Raw genomic sequence first — 18,293 nt, 5'->3', positions numbered from 1 at the left:
GAAAAATCATGGGGAGGTTCAAACTGCTGGATTTGAAGTATATCATGACCCAAAGATGGGGAAAGGATTTTGGGAGGGGATTTCCATTTAGGTCATGGCAAGAGGGATTTTTGAAAGGGGAAAAGATCACTTCAAATGCCATAGGGCTATTTAAAGGATTTTCAAAAAATATTTTTCCAAATGAAAAACATTTGAGCCAACATGAGATGAAAAACCTCCAAGACCAACAATCAAGTCTAGGATGAAACCAAACAAAACATTTGTCATAAAAAGGAAATTTTTGAGAGGGAGAGTTCTTTAGAAGAAAATTTAAATACCCTCCTCAAATCAAATAAAAGATTTTGGTAAAACCAAAAATAAAATTTTTGGGTGTCACAGATCCCCTAACGCGAACAATCCTACCATTCTGTCACTGACATGTGGGACCCATAAGCGTGGGTCCCACCTGTCAGCGAAGGAAAGGCAGGGCAAGGCAGTGATAGCCACGTCAGAGGATCCATGTCCACGTCGGGGGACGTCGTGCCGTGGGTTGGCGCGGCGTCGTGGGAATCGCGTGTGGGTGTTGCAGTGGTAGAAACAAGAAATGTGATGGTCGCCGTGGTTCAACTTCCATGGACAAGCTGTCATGTCTGCTGACACATGTATATCAAAACTAGAGTGTTTATATTTCAAGCACATGAACAAGTATTATTCTACTACTTTGGATCCATTGCAACGAACGGGCCAGCACATTGGTAGTAGTAGTGTCCATCTCTATCTCTAGAGGCCTTTCCTTGTTCATCCTTTTCTCTCACAAGATAAAGTACTCATACAAATGCATCTTGATGTTCCGTGGTACGCACAAGGATGTTTCCTTGGGGGTCTCTCCAGCGCGGTGTGGCCGTAGTTGCAAGTTGACGCCCCTTGAGATGCCGACGTTGAGGGGCACTCGGATTTCCTCCGATGAGCAGGTAAGATGAGTTTGATCACGTAGTAAATGCATTCTAAAGACCACTTCCGTGTCCATTTCCTAATTCTCCCCCTGCCCACTGTTTCACAGGTTAGGCTCGGTGCGAGTGGAGATTGGCTTGCATATGTACGGGAGGGTACCAACATCAATTTGCACAACATTTACAATGGTGACACCGTTCCCGTGGAACCTTTGTCCAACATTGGGATCAGCCATGCAACGGGCCACCGCATGAATTGGTACGATGGAACCACGGTGAGATTGAATAAGATAGCACGAACCTTGCACATGGCGGTCAAAGGCGGACCATGCTGTCTGTGGCCGATTTGTTGCCATATGAGTAGGAAGACGCTGTGCTCCTTTCTAACTGCATCTTCGCGGTGACAAACCAGGGGACTTATTTTGTATGGGACACATCCTACGATATACTCCCTCTCTCCCAGTTTATTTTTTTTGAATCTTTTCATTTTATAAGTTTCAAATACAAATTTAGAGCTCCCCATCACATGTTGAGATTACAATGTCCATTAAATCGTTGCGTGCATGTATAGTAAAGAAACAAATCTCGAGTTTGGCACGAGTTCGTGCTGCGGGAGCACCACAAGCCCTGGTGCAGGAGTTACATTTCCCTCTCAGGGCCGTCGGGACTGAGCTTCAGCACCTTACTACACCTACCTTTGAGTCAATAACATGTGGACCTGATAGGTGACTGGTCCACATGTAATGCTCCCGTAGGCAGAGGGGCAGTGGGGCCAAGAGGGGTGAGCCACAGGTCGGGGGACGTGTGATTTCATGGGTTCGAGCGGCGTCGTGGGAATCGCGGGTGGCTGTGGTAGAAACTTGATGCTCGCCGCATTTTAGGTGGCCCACATGTCATGCACACAAAGGCAGAGGGGCGGTGCGGCCGAGAGGGGTGAGGCGCACGTCGGGGGGCGTGGTGCCGTGGGTTGGAGAGGCGTCGTGCGTATCGCGAGATGAAACGTGATGGTTGCCGTAGTTGAACTTCCATGGACAAGCTATCATGTCTATGGACACATGCACTGCATACCGATCACTGGAAGGAGTAGCAGAGAAAGCTATATATGCGGATAAATAGTTCCTTATAGTCAAGCGGACCCACGCTACTACTCTGTTCCAAAGACATGCACACCATCGAAACAGTCCATCTATATCAATATACACCGAGAGGGAATAATTTTTTTACAAGAGATGAAATAGTTCATCCATCCATGATGCCCTCCTTCTGGTGTAGCCTTTTCTTCTTCTTCTTCTTCTTCTTCTTCTTCTCATTCTCTGTAGGAGACGGCTTCGCAACAAGCTCTTTGGACCTTGCAGCTATCTTGAAACTCACACGGGCATCGAGGGCAGCATATTTTATCCGCTCGTACGTGAAGGGATAATTCTCCCATCCAGACGACCTTAATGCCACCGTCTCGTCACCCTTCTGAAGATTTGTACCGAGCACAAAATTTGCTACGTCGAATAGGGATGGTGTCTGTTTATCGCAATCTTCTACATGAATTTTGATTCTGGTTTGTAGGTCAGCTATGCTTTTTCAAATCAAGGTTGTACGGCTCCAGCTTCTGTTTGTCCCCTTCGATGGCTGCCCCACAGAAGTTACGTCCTCCCGAGACAAGAAATCGTGAAGCTCACCTGGTATGGAGGGCGAGTGTATGATGTGGTACACCAAAACATCATCTTCGAGGCATAGCTGAAGGACGGCGGCGCTTGGGTGGACGGTGACGGATACATTGTTGATCCACTGCCGAACAACCCTTGGGTGGACGGTGACAGTGGCAACTATGCGCATCGATCCTTCGACGAGGACCTGTTGGACGCTAAAAACCTGCATCTCGATCTCTTTCGCCATTTGGAACCGCTGGAACGGAGGGCTATGGTTTGGAGAATTAGGATTAGATGGCTAGTCTAACTGAAGTAGTAGATGATTATTTAAAGAGGTTAAAACAATGTGAACGCCGTGGGGTTTGGATGCAAATGAAGATGAAGGGGAGGTGAAGAAGACGAGGAGAATCGGTTCCCGATGGAGAAGTAAATGGGAGAAGTGGCGTGCAGGCAGTTGATTAGACGGCTAGGTAGACTAAACGAAAAGGCTATGCGGGTAGACTGATGAGTCGTACCTGTTCGTGTACGTGCCCATCCTTCCTGATAGGTGGGACCTATGCAAACAGATAAAAAAATGTGTCGTAGTTTTTTTTTTGAGCACGTGAGTGGGAGACACAACATTCTCTGGTTAAGGAATACTCCCTCCGTTTAGGTGAGTATAAGTCACCATATGAAAATCAGGTTTTCCCAAAACCTTTAGGCATGGAGCATTAACTTCCTGCTCGATCCCCTCCCAGCCTCGTTAGCCAGCATTCTCTTCCTCTGCTGCCGCGTTCTACCTTTCCATTTTTCCTCTTCTCAAGTGTGGAACGATCTGCATACCGTCCTTGATGCACCAGAACGACCACTGCATGCATCGCGGCAGGGCGTTGATTGGGCATGCACAAGAATTTGGTTCTGCTCGCAATGTGGATGATACCTGAATGATGAAGTGAACAGGCATGCTAGCACGGGAGACCTATTTCTGCTATACAATACTGGAGTACTCATGTTCCTACTACTACTAGTAGTAGTAGAACTGTGGTACTCCCTCCGTCTAGGTGTGTAAGTCATCTTACGAAAACCAAATAATCCCAAAACACTTAGGCGCGGTGCATTAATTTCTATCTCGTTTCTTGTTTCTTGACATATCAACCAATAAGAGATGAGGGGTGTGCAAGATTTTAATGACTTGAGACTACCAAACACAACATGCAGTGGTTAGTTCATTGCATGCAATGCTATTAATTAGCAAACAAACATTAAGGTCTCTCGTTTTCCCCTCCTCCTTGGTCACGGCGCACAACCTAAGATGACTTACTCACCTAGACGGAGGGAGTACACTTGATGGTCAAAATACTATTCATCCGGTCCTCACAGTGAAGTAACAACACCCTGCGCCTGACACTAGTCCAGGCGGCGTGTTCGGGTTACCAAAGTCAGCCTCACCCTGTGCACTGTGCAGTCTGTCACCGCCGCTGTATAGCACATTGGCGCCTCGCCTCGTCTCCCTCTTCGCTCCCATAGCACCACTCCATCTCCATCTCCTTCTCCGTCTCCGTCTCCGTCTCCATCTCACTGTGCCCTCGTGTACCGTCGCCTCACTCGCCTCCCCCAGTACCACTATTCCCTCGCTAGCCGCTCCAGCACCGACATCCTTCTCCCCCGTAAATCAAGCCCCCTTCCAAACTCCACCATGGCCGAACGCGAACCGCGCAGCATCCATATGAGCCGCGATTGGAGCAATCTCCCCAGTGACATCCTCGACCTCTGTTGTTCGTGTATGGATATGTTGAGCGCCCTGCGGCTGGTTGCATGCTCGAGGGACATGCACACGACCATCGTCGAAGCGAGGCCTAAGCTTTTCAAGACACCCTGCTTGCTGCTATCTGGTCTTGCGAGATTGGCTCGCCATGATACGGAGGCGTGCATGATGCCCCTCGACTTCAATCCGATCTCCATTAGCCGAAACTTCTTTGCAGGTATGTAGTGGGTCGCCGTACATCATTTCCCTCGACATCGATCCGATCACCATCGCCCGAAACTTCTTGGCAGGTATGTACTGGGTCGGCATGAACTCCCACTAGATGGCTGCCTTCAGAGAAGACGGTAAAAAGTTGGTGCTCGTGAACTTCCAGACCTCCCATGAGATTATCCTTCCTCCGTTGGATTATATAGAGTATTACCATCGCGGTCCAAGTCATCTAGATTACTACGTCAGTTGGACGGACCTTGTTTTGCAGAAGATTGTAATCTGCCAAGTGCCCACACGACATGCGAATTACGCAGACTTCAAGCTAATTGCCTTGTTCGACCGCGTACTCGCCTATCTTTACGCCGGTGCCTTCTTTAGCTGGAGACAACTCAGCTCGCAGTGGATCATCGTCAAAGCTGATACACACTTCTGTGATGCTATTGAACACAATGGCATCATCCACGCGATCGACAAAGTAGATGGCACCACGTATTGCTGGGACAACGCGTGTAAGTTGTTTCCGTCTCATGTTAATGATGACGCCATCACACTGTTTGAACTTTTTGTGATGATTGGCATATCCCTGTTTGAGCAGAATTTGAGTAGAACTACGGCAATGTATTAGAGACGCCGTAAATCAGCTATATTTGGAATGAGTTAATTCATGCGATTGTGACCATGTCATTACAGCCAATTTGTACCCTGAATAATCAAACGGTTAGGAATATATGGATATTATCCTTATTTTTACAGTAATCTATATACTACTACTACTAAATATGAGTGTGTATCAATGGCCATGTTAGTTTCCTCATTTTCATGATGTAGAAACACGCACCACACTGTTGGTTTCATCTAACCATACATTAGGGAAGTAAATGTGCATATGGAGAACTCTATTTTTGGAAGTAGTGAAATCCTGCAATGCTTACCATGTGTACATACCTATATTCGCCCTTCAGCAATCAATGGCTAGAATAATATCCTCACAAATTTTTTGCCCACAGAACACGAGTATATAACAATGCATGGTCAGTTAGTTACCTTGAAGAATTTGTTTGTGGGGACAGAACATGATTACTCCCTCCGTTCCCAAATATTTGTCTTTCTAGAGATTTTAACAAGTGGCTACATACGGAGCAAAATGAGTGAATCTACACTCTAAAATATGTCTACATACATCCGTATGTTGTGTGTATTTGAAATGCCTAGAAAGACAAATATTTGGGAATGGAGGGAGTACATAACATGCATGACATGGTAGTTTCCTGTGAAGAATTGATTGCGAGATAACATGAGTATAACCATGCATGGCACTTCTATATTTTCGAACCCAGTATACATTTCCCTGTATTTTCCTCCCAGTTCCAACAGGGACATATCAATGCCGTTTCTTGCATTATCCTACTCATACTCTGAACAATGTTGATCTTACATTAACAATGCCTGTCCTTTTTGATATGATGCAGTGTCCCTACAGTTACTGCCCTTTGTAATCACACCACCTTTGCCAAAAATAGGGAAGCACAACTGGTTCCTCGCTCAATCAGACGACGGCAAAAGACTGATGATCATTCGGACACATGAGCTGGAAAAGTTATATTGCAAAAACACCACTGTATACAAGCACCGTGTAATACGTGAGTATACGGACAGTGGCTGTTACGTCTATGAGCAGGATACCAGCTTGTTGGGGCCTTTAGGATTTTTTTAGTTGGAGGCGGGTAAACAGCCTTGGTTCACACTCTCAGTTTCTCAGACTCAATTATCCGATTAACCAGGAGATCACCGTTGGCAAGGACCTTGATGGCAGAGAGGCTCTGTTTGCTATGGAAAACTGTGTCTACACAGCGAGCCCTAGGAGTTCGGGAGCAAACTCCCCTGATTGTCAACGATACAGCCTGCAGCCAAAAGAAGGTGGGAATGACAAAGGCATCCGGATTAACTTTGATCCTTTGATGTCTCAATTACGACAGGCAGTGATGTGGTTCAAGCCTTCAGGTTGATAGGTAATTGGGCTGTTGCATCGAAAGGGTGGAGTACTGGTGTCTCCGGATCACTGGTCGCTGAAGCGGGGCTGCAAATTATGATGGTGTTGGATCATCTCTTCGAATGACTTTGTTGTCTTTGCTGCTGGTTCTGGATGGGTAGTTCTTTCTTTTGTTATGCATATTCCTTGTCATTTGGTCATCCTCGTCTATGTCACTCTTACTATGTAATAGTTGCTTCTGTTTAGAATGTCATTCTCGTTTGGATCACGAGAGTCTGAGCGCTGCAGATGGGTGCGTTTTGGTGGTGTAGCAAGACTTCTTATGAACTATCATGTCTTGCTGTTTATGTCAGTAGTAGTCACTAGTCAGTGTTTGAATGTTGTATATATCGTTGTTTTGAACTGTTTATTGTCTCGAACTAATGGTGGGCTAAATGAGGGCATCACCATTCTCCAGTGTTCAGAGTATATCTCCTTTTTTCAAGTTATATAATTTGAGCTCAGTGTCTTTTCGATGATGTACACTTGTTTGGGCCAGTGAGGTGTCATTGAATATGGGCCGAGTAGTAACGCAATGCCAAACAGGTCAATTATGACTCTCAGGCCGGGCTCTCAAAAGATCCTGAAAAAAAGGCCGGGCTCTCCAAAAAAGAAAGAATAAGGACTCTTAGGCCGACATGTGGGTGCCACCGGTGTTTTCGTGCGCTTGCGCGCCGAGAGCATATTGGCGCATGCTCGAAATTCATGCTACCTTTTCATCCCCAGTCTCCCGCCCCTCCCCCACCTCTGGAATCTTGATTCCTACTCCAGTTCCCCCAAATCCCCCTCATGTACTCCCTGTACTCAAGCGCACTATCATGTCGCCGGTCAACGCGGATCTCCGAGCCGGAGATCCTGAGGTCAGTCCTGCCTTCGGTCGCTGCGTGCTGTCGCTCAACAGTGGCATGGCGGCGCTTGACGACCAGTTTGCCCGCAAAGTGCTGATGGTAACCATCAACGGCGACCGGCCTCCCGTCTCGCCGGACGACCTTGTCAAAGCTCTTGGCATTGCGCACGGCATCCAAATAAGTGACTTGCTCGTCGAAGTCTGTCCGCCACCGGCTGATTTCTTCGTCAGGTTCCGGACAACTTTCGACTGCAGTCGTGTGTTCGAATCTTCCCGGTGTTTGTTATGCGATGGCGCGCTGGTGAGCTTTGATCGGTGGCACGCAGGATGGGGCTCGGTGCCCTCTGAGCTTGAGTTTTTAACAAAGCTTACCTTTAGCATGCCTCGACGTGTTTGGAACAGCGAGTCCATGAACGAGCTTATCAACGACCTTGGAGGTGAGCTCATAAGTATGTTTGTTCCTCCAGACAGCTGGGCTCTAACGGTTATGGCACGGATGAAGAAGCCGTCCACCATACCGAAGGTGATTGGTGTTGAGATACCGGTGCAGGAACCGGGGTTGTACTATTCGTCACCACCAAGGCCGCCGCGGACCACGTTAGGGATGTACCTGTATCGAGTGTTCGTGCATGTCAAAGAAGTGGTCAATCCATCAATCGAAGTCCTGCCGCCGCCGCTGGTGCCAGGGTCCGTCGACGACGTCCATTACAGGAGTCAACGTCAGACTTTCCCCGTGTTGCTCGGAATGATGGATGGCACAAGGCCTACTCCATCGCGCGGCGGAGGCCACTGCTTCTTTGGGAGAAGAGGCAGGGCTGGCTGCCTGGATGTGCTCTAATTTGAGGTAACAACTGAATCTTGTTAGATACTAGTTAAATCCGAGCTATGGGTGTGAAGCACTGATATGCCAGTACATTTGATTGTGACCTGTTCTAATTTTGTACCTGAACTTTTTTAGAAAGGGTTGTATGTCAACTTAATGTGCTAGCAGAACTTATTGTGTTGTCTGTCTGTTTTCTTTGCACAACATTCAAGATATTTCCCCGTCATTGATAAAGACGATGAACCATTATGTACGACTTCATTGGTTTCAACATAGCCCTTCCCATAGCGATCCACTGCTTCCATCCTGATTGTGCCGCCTGCGTGAAATTTTTGTATGCAAGTTCAGTGTGCTATGATGTTCTATATGATTGTGTCAACTATATAAGTTTTTACTGAGCATCAACAATGCATATGGCTGAAAGATGTATTTACGAGCATCGACCGATGGGTCTCTCTCTCTATCTCTCTCTCTCTCTCTCACACACACACACACGCGCGCGCGCACACGCACAAGTGGGACCCGTTGAATTATTTATTTGCTCGTGACAACTTTTAATTAGGTTCCACTGTAATCTAACTTTTTTCTTAAGTTATTAATTGAGCTCAGTGACTTCAAAAAGTTGTACAGAAGCCTTGTTTGGGCCTTTCCGGCGTCGCTGAATGTGGGCTGAGTAACCATGTTAGGTTGTACTGTACTACACAGGCCTTTTTTTTCAACATCAGCAATGCAACTGGGCCGACAGTTGTACACGATATCCGGGTCAACTTGTTATTCTCTGCCCCGCTGGGCTGCAAACTTTCCTAGGAGGTATGCATTAGGCTTCACAAGAAAATGGACTTTAAGAAATAATAAATGGGATGTAATTATAATAACTGAACAGTTACTATGCACCAAACACATAATTAGTTTGAAAAATATATAATTTTTGGAATTTGAAAATTTTAATTTCATTACTTGTTGCGCGCGCAATATTTCATTGGATTTTAACGTAATACAACTTTATTTTGAAATTATATTTAACCTAACTAGAAATTTCGGATAAAAATATTTCGGATCCCATCAAAATGTGGGAATTTTTTTTGAATTCTGTTTTGAGTGGTTGTTTGAAATTATTAATCGTTGTCCTAGCTAGAAGTTGGGCTGTACTTTTAAAAACTGTAAATGGGATGTAGTAAATTCCATTAGAATTAAAAAATGGGTTGTACATTCTTACAAATCGCAAATGGGCTATATGTTCTCTGCCAAATCCGAGCCGTGGGCCTACTAAGTTGACGAGTACCAAGGGCTTTGTCAACTTAGTCAATATAAACGATTCTAGCTGCAGTGATCGTACGATGTCCATCCAACGGCCGTAGTGCTTCTTCAACCTCTGGTCTTCTTGCTCCAGCCGCCCAAAGCAGCGCCGGTCGTGTTGCGTGCTCTTGCCTCCCGTGGCCGGCTGTGATGCCGCGGAGGCCTCACTGCCCCGTACTACTCCCACCTTTGGCCAGGCCATCCCTCTACTCACCCACACCCCCTGTTATTCTGCGGCGACGGCAGCCTCACACCGCAGCCGAACCAGTGAACCCTCGTACTCCTCTCCGCGCGGGCTTCCGCTGCTGCGTCTTCCCCGGCTCCGCGTCGTCCCCTTCCTAGGCCTCGCCGTCGTCCAGACCACCGCCCTGGTGCTCTCGGCGCGGCGTGGTCAACATGGTCAACGACCGACTTCCATCGGAAGAGTATTGTACGTGGAGAGGTTGACAGCTGGGTCCAGGCGGCCGTAAGGAAGTGCCTCCTTATTACGCGCAAAATAATTATTCCTCCACCTGACAGCAGGGACCCATCAGACGGGCCACCTTATTTCATGAAAAAAACGTTTCCCCTCTGACTGCTGGGACCCACCGGACGGGCCAGCGTATTTTGTGAAAAAAATGTTCCCCCTGTTGTCAGCTCGGACCCACCGGAAGTGCCTCCTTATTACGCACAAAAAAATGAATACTCCCCCTGCTAGCTGGGACCCACCATGGTGGGAGGCTGACTTGTGGGCCTACTAAGTTGACTGGGATGGGGGCCTTTGTCAACTTTAGTCAATATGAACGATTCTAGCTCCAGTGACCGTACGATGTCCATCCAACGGCCGTAGTGCTTCTTCAACCTCTGGTCTTCTTGCTCCAGCCGCCCAAAGCAGCGCCGGTCGTGCCGCATGCTCCTGCCTCCCCTGGCCGGCTGCGCTGCCGCGGAGGCCTCACCGCCCCTACTATTCCCACCGCTGGCCAGGCCCTGCGGCGACGGCAGCCTCACACCGCAGCCGAACCAGTGAACCCTCGTACTCCTCTCCACGCGGGTTTCCACTGCCGCGTCTTCCTCGGCTCCCCGTCGTCCCCTTCCTAGGCCTCGCCGTCGTCCACCGCCCTGGTGCTCTCGGCGCGGCGTGGTCAACGTGGTCAAGGAACAATTTCCATCGGACGTGGACTGTACGTGGAGAGGCTGACAGCTGGGTCCACGGCCGCAGCAAGGAAGTGCCTCCTTATTACGCGGAAAATAATGATTCCTCCACCTGACAGCTGGGACCCACCGGACGGGCCACTGTATTTCGCGAAAAAAACGTTTCCCCCTGACTGCTGGGACCCACTAGCTACATCTTCGCACGCAAGGAAGTGCGTCCAGGCAAAAAAAAACAATTCGCCCCCCTGACTGCTGGGACCCACCAGCTACATCTTCACAGGCAAGGAAGTGCCTGACAGTCGGGACCCACCTGGTCGAAGCATACGTAGCGTTGTCATTCTGGTCGCGAACGTGTACGTACATATATACTGGTGGATGTAGAGGCGCGCACGTGTCGTAGTAGAGGCGCGTACGTGTCGTAGTAGAGGCACGCATGTAGCATGTACACGTACGTACAGCGGCCAGGGTGCAAGAAAGAAAATACGGCCACGTATGTGTACATACGGGCGGGGTCTCGAACGCCTACTCGCGCATACGTACGGCCAGGGCTCGTGTACATGGCTGGGTCGGAACAGAGAAATAGCATCGTCGTCGTGTTCATGGGGAGGCAACGGAATGCGTCGTGTTCATGGGAAGGCAACGGATTGCGTCGTGTTCATCGGGAGGCAACGGAACGCGTGGGAGCCAACCGGCTGGGTCAGAATGGAATGCGTGGTCGTGTTCATCGGGAGGGCTTGGACGGAACAGGCGATGGAAACGAGGCCTGGCGTACCGCACAACGGAGAAAACAGACCTCCTATGTTCGGAACGGGGTCCTGTTGATCGGGAGGGGCCTGGCGTACCGCAAAACGGAGGAAACGGACCTCCTACGGTCGAAACGGGGGTCCTGTTGATCAGGAGGGGTTTGGCGTACCGCAAAACGGACGAAACGGACCTCCTACGGTTGAAACAGGGGTCCTGTTGATCGGGAGGGGTGTGGCGTACCGCAAAACGGACGAAACGGACCTCCTACGGTCGAAACGGGGGTCCTGTTCATGGGGAGGGGTGTGGCATACCACAAAACGGGACTTCACGGGATACTGTTCATCTCCACCGTCGACCTCCTCCAGCCTCCACGGGCTACCGTCGACCTCCTCCAGCCTCCATGGGCTCCTGTTCATCCAGCCTCCACCGCGCGCTACTCCACCGGGTACTGTTCAACCACCCCTCCACGGGCACCCCTCCACCGTCTACTGTTCATCCAGCCCTCCACACCACGGGGTCCTGTTCAACCACCCCTCCACGGGCACCCCTCCACCGTCTACTGTTCATCCAGCCCTCCACCACACCACGAGGTCCTGTTCATCCAGAGGCAACGCCACCGCTCACTGTTCATCCAACCCCCCGCAAGGTTCACTGTTCATCCAATCGATCGGCTTTAGTTAGCAGCAGTAGCGAAGGAATCGCTCAATCGGGTTCAGTTAACAGCCATTGATCGATCGCTCAGGTTTAGTAACGCGTAGCCTGCAGTGCAATCGCTCGGGTTCGGTTAGAGCCCAACGCCTCGCTCGGGTTCAGTTAGAGCCAATGCCTCGCACACACGCGCGTACGTGTACGAGAGAAACGCGCATTGCTCGCCCCGACCTCCCACCGTAACCGGGAACTCCCCGAAATTTTCCTCCCCCTCGCTTCTACCATGGTTTTTTTCGTCATGGACGGCCCAAAGAATGTCATGCAGCTGCGTCTCCGGCCCGCCCAGGACAAAAAGCCCATTTTCTATCATGATTTTTTGTCATAGAAGTAGGAGCCCACCACATCTATGATGATACTGGGTTTTGTCACAATTATCGTCATAGAAGTGTCATATGTATGACAGAATTTTTTTTCGTTCGGCCCAAAGTGTCACGGATGTGTCTTTTTTTTGTAGTGCACTCTCTTGCGCATCTCCTCTCTATCCTCTGTATGCGCACCTTGCGCCGATTCTTGTCCTCCTTACCAAACTTGGCCTCATCAGAAGTGCAATAGTCTTTGTATATGTCATCAGGGATCTCAAAGGCAGTGTTGATTTCAAGCCTCTTTCCTCCTTTCCGTGGCTTCTTACCGTCAGCCGTTTTCTTCAGTTGAGGAATTTGAACAATTGAATTCTCTGAAGAAGTATGCAACTTTTCTTCGAGGAACGCTGCAAATGAGTTAAGTTGATGAGAACCTAGTGATTCAGCAGCGGACATGAGTACATATGAACAGAGTATAGTTGCGAGGAATTTGGAGAGGTCATATGCGTTCTCAGAAGGTTTTGTAAAAAGAACAAGTTTGAGGAATTTGATCAGATGAGTCTTGAAGAATTTCACTAAGCGTTCTTTGTCTTAGGTTCCAGAGTTGTATAGATCGAAGATCCACACAATTGAGGAATCTTGAAGAAAAATTATTGCTTAGAGAAACAAATCAAGAACAGATGACATGTGAGGTGTTTAGTGTGTGAGGATTTGAAGAAAACACCTTTGAGGATTTTGTAGAAAACATTTGAATCAAAGAGGGTAGTAAAAGTAACTTTTAATTACCCTGGACGAAGAACACGACGAACTGGGATGTGGAGATGTGAAGTTCGTCAGTGCAGATCTTCCACGCCCTAACTCGGTAGAGGAAGATAGCTACGGCGGTGGTGGAGTGAAGAAATCCGCAGCCGGCGCGAGTACGACGGCGACGAGGTCGAGGCAGTGAAGCTCTTCCTCACCGGCGACGATGAAGTAGCGGCGACGCTAGGGTTTGAGAAGCTCGAGCTGGAGTGAGGTCGAGCGGAGTAAAAGAGAAATGAGGAAGGGGAGGGGTATTTATAGCCACGGTGAAAAACTGTTCGCCCGAAGAAATTGGACGAACGTGCCCCTGACCCTTCTCATTCGCTTGACATGTGTCACCCACGTACTGAGAAGTGGAGATCGTGGGTGAATAGATAAGTATTTCGTGGGATGCGGAACGGTTTGAGCGGCAAATCCGAAAATTTAGATAAGATAAGTTTTAACATTCCGTTCGCAAGTTCTTCAGCTGACAAGGACACTGTGAAGATTTTGAACGAGTTTCAAATAGAACGCACATGAAGAATTTATGAATAGATTGGGTTGAGTATAGCATAGAGGGGGAAGGGTCCGATCACATTCACTTAGCAAAAAAACCAACTTGAAGAATTAGCCACAAGTGAATGCTGTAGAGGACATAAACTCATATATATATATAGCCAATGAAGAAAAACGACGGAAACAGTGAAGACAATGCAAAGTTGAAGAAAATGAACAACTGAGGAATTTCAAAACTGTGGAAAAACTCAAATTGAAGATTTTCAACTTTTGGTGGTGGCGTGACCCACCGTATAAGAATTGTCGGGGATATACCCCGCGGCGTAAACCGGACGGAAGTATAACCCGGCCAGACTTAGTGGTTTGCTTGAGACCCGGCTGAGACTTGACGGTTCACTGGCGACCCGTTTGGAACTGGCGGTTTACGATTCATTGGTAATCCGGCAGGCCGGTCAGAGGAGCAACAAGACCCGGTGGCCCAACGGGCGGTTCATGAAGGCCGGTTCATACTATGGTGGTCCGGTTTACAAGGAAAGGCATAAGGAATATTTACCTTACAAGGAGTTAAGACCTGGACTTGTATCCGGTTTGTATTACAGATAGACTAGTCCTAATCCTAATAGGACTCCACATATAACCCACCCCTTCAACATATATAAGGAGGGGCAGGGCTCCCCAAAGAGGGACAGAGAACAATCAATAATCTCTAGGGCTAGACACAACTAGAGGAGAGCCGGTTTACGGTGACTCCCTCATGAGCGTAATGAGATCTAGCCTCAAACAGCATATAGGGCTATTGCCGGATGATGTTTCCCGGGGCCCGAAGCTGTCTAAATCCTTGTCTTGTGTGATGATCCGCCTCGCGTCTCTCGTCCTGATCAACCCCTCTCAAGCTACTACATAGATGCGTTGGCCTCACGACTAAGTCCTTACACCTAGGACATCTGCCGTGACAAAACCACGACAAGAATGATGATTTCAGACACCGCGTACAATTGTCGTAGGGTTCTGAGAATCAAATTCTTCGTTAATTTCTTCACACTTAGAGTGTTATTCTTCATTGATTGAAGAAAAACGTTTCTTCATGTGTTGCACATCTAAGTCATCAATTTTGCATAAGTGTTAGGATGGGTATCCTTTTCAAAGAACATTCGAAGATTCTAAGATATTTAGCTCACACCGCAACTTGCTAAATCTCTTCTCATCCAAGGGCTTTGTGAAGATATCGGCTAGCTGTTCTTCAGTATTCACATGCTCAATAGAAATGTTGCCCTTCAACACATGATCACGAAGAAAATGATGACGAATCTGAATGTGCTTTGTCTTCGAGTGCTGAACTGGGTTGTGAGCAATCTTGATGGCACTCTCATTGTCACAGAAGAGAGGCACATTCTTCATGTTGACGCCGTAGTCCTTGAGAGTTTGCTTCATCCACAGCAATTGAGCACAGCAAGAACCAGCAGCAATGTACTCAGCTTCAGCAGTAGACAGTGATACGCTGTTCTGTTTCTTCGAGGACCAACAGACCAAAGATCGTCCGAGGAAATGGCATGTGCCAGATGTTGACTTGCGGTCCACACGATCACCAACATAGTCAGAGTCAGAATATCCAACGAGATCAAAAGCCGAGCCCTTGGGGTACCATAATCCAAGTGTTGGTGTGTGAGCTAGATATCGAAGAATATGCTTCACAGCCTTATGGTGTGGTTCCTTCGGTGTAGCTTGAAATCGGGCACACATGCAAACACTAAGCATTATATCTGGCCTAGATGCACATAAGTACAATAAAGAACTAATCATGGAGCGGTATACCTTATGATCGAAGTCAATACCGTTTTCATTAGTGCACAGATGGCCATTTGTGGGCATAGGAATTTTGACGCCTTTGCAATCTTGCATGCCGAATTTCCTCAGTACATCCTTGAGGTATTTCTCCTGAGATATGAATATGCCATTGCGCTGTTGACGAATTTGAAGACCTAAGAAGAATTTCAATTCTCCCATCATAGACATTTGATATTCTTCACTCATCATATAGGCAAATTCATCACTATAACGTTGGTCAGTACAGCCAAAGATAATATCATCAGCATATATTTGGCACACAAACAGTTCACCATCATAAGATTTAGTGAAAAGAGTAGGGTCGAGTGAACCGAGTTTGAAGCCTTTCTTCATGAGGAATTCCTTCAAAGTATCATATCACGCCCGAGGGGCCTGCTTGAGGCCATAGAGGGCCTTATTGAGTCTGAAGACTTTGTCAGGATGCTTTGGATCTTCAAAACCTGGGGGTTGAGCAACATATACTTCTTCCTCAAGCTTACCATTGAGGAATGCACTTTTCACATCCATTTGATATAAAGTGATATCATGATGGTTAGCATAAGCAAGTAATATGCGAATAGACTCAGGTCTAGCAACAGGTTCAAAAGTTTCATCGAAATCAATTCCTTCAACCTATGTGCAGCCTTGAGCTACTAGCCGTGCCTTATTCCTCACCACAAGGCCATTTTCATCTTGCTTGTTGCGGTAGATCCAGTTTGTGCCAATGATATTGTGCTTGCGAGGATCTGGACGTTTGACCAGTTCCCAGACGTTGCTGAGCTCGAACTGATGTAATTCTTCTTGCATGGCCTGAATCCACTCAGGCTCCAGAAATGCTTCATCTACCTTAGTGGGCTCTGTAATAGAGACAAAAGCATAGTGCCCACAAAAGTTAGATAAATGTGAAGCTTTTGAGCGTGTGAGAGGACCTGGTGCCTCAATGTCATCGATGATCTTTTCAACTTGCACTTCTTTTGCAACGCGAGGATGAGCTGGTTGTCGTTGAGGAATTTGATCAGCATTTTCTTCAGCACCATTTTCTTCAGGTGCATTAGCTCGACGGTCTTCACGTTCTGGAATGAATTCTTCAGCAAATTCTTCGGTAGGAATGACATCCTCAGTAGCCTTGAACTTGATAGTTTCCTCAGGTCCTGGTTCATCTATCACAGAAGGTAGGTGCTCTCTTTGCGAGCCATTAGTTTCATCGAACCGCACATCTACAGTTTCAACAACCTTGTGAAGAACATTGTTGAAGACTCTGTAGGTGTGCGAGTCCTTTCCGTAACCAAGCATAAAACCTTCATGTGCTTTTGGTGCAAATTTAGAGTTGTGATGAGGATCTCTAATCCAGCATTTAGCACCGAAGACTTTGAAATAACTCACATTGGGTTTCTTGTCAGTGTGGAGTTCATAGGCAGTCTTCTTGAAGAATTTGTGAAGATATACCCTGTTGATGATGTGGCACGCAGTATAAATTGCCTCAATCTAGAAGTGACGAGGCGTCTTGTACTCATCAAGCATAGTGCGAGCCATCTCAACAAGAGTTCTGTTCTTGCGCTCCACGACGCCATTCTGTTGAGGAGTATAAGGAGCAGATAACTCATGAGTAATACCAAGTTCATCAAGATAGTCATCAAGACCAGAGTTCTTGAACTCAGTTCCATTGTCACTCCTGATGTGCTTGATCTTCACACCAAAGTTGGTTGAAGCCCTCGAGGAAAATCATTTGAAGACTTCCTGCACTTCATGTTTGTAAGTGACAATATGTACCCAAGTGTAATGAGAGTAATCATCAACAATAACAAAGCCATAGAGAGATGCATCATTTGTGACTGCTGAGTAATGATTAGGACCAAAGAGGTCCATGTGAAGCAATTCAAATGGTCGAGTAGTAGTCATGATAGTCTTCGCTGGATGCTTAGCCTTTGTCATCTTCCCAGCTTCACAGGCTCCGCATAAGTGATCCTTGAGGAATTTGACATCTCAATGCCAATGACATGCTTCTTCTTCTCAAGCGTGTGCAAATTCCTCATGCCTGCATGACCAAGTCGTTGATGCCATAGCCAGCCTTCTGAAGCATTTGCAAGTAGGCACACGACTGGTTGCGGTCTTGTAGAGAAATCAACAATATACAAGTCTCCTCTCCTAAAGCCTTCTAAGACTTTGGAATTGTCAGCTTCCATAACCACAACACAATGATACTTGCCAAAGACAACAACCATATCAAGATCACAAAGCATTGAGACAGACATGAGGTTGTATCCTAAGGACTCGACAAGCATGACTTTGTCCATGTGTCGATCCTTTGTGATAGCAACCTTACCTAGACCCAATACCTGACTTTTGCCTTTGTCAACGAAGATGATATGCTTCAGATGCGATGGAGATAAGGGAGCATCCATCAATAGATTCTTGTCACCAGTCATATGATTTGTACATCCACTATCGAGGACCCACTTAGTGGCTTTGGGTTGATCATCCTGCAGATGAATTAGTGCAGCTTACGAACTCATATAATTCATCAGTGAAGAATATGACATCACAATTCATCAGTTCAATTTCATCAAGCAACAGAACAGATAAAGCAGTATGAGGACTTGAGAAATGAAAGTTCATTTCTTCATGATTATCCTGCGCCCTTTCAGGCACTTTTCAGGTCTCCAGCAAATTCTTCAGACGTTCACGCACGTCTGGAGACCTGACCCTGCAGAAGAGATTAGTTCTTTTTCTTCACCACCCACATCTGAAGGGGTGGCAAAGAGTTCATCAC

This window comes from Aegilops tauschii, chromosome 2 (assembly GCF_002575655.3).
Source record: "Aegilops tauschii subsp. strangulata cultivar AL8/78 chromosome 2, Aet v6.0, whole genome shotgun sequence".
Taxonomy (NCBI): Eukaryota; Viridiplantae; Streptophyta; class Magnoliopsida; order Poales; family Poaceae; genus Aegilops; species Aegilops tauschii.
The sequence above is the reverse complement of the archived record's forward strand: the minus strand, read 5'-3'. Positions refer to the sequence as shown.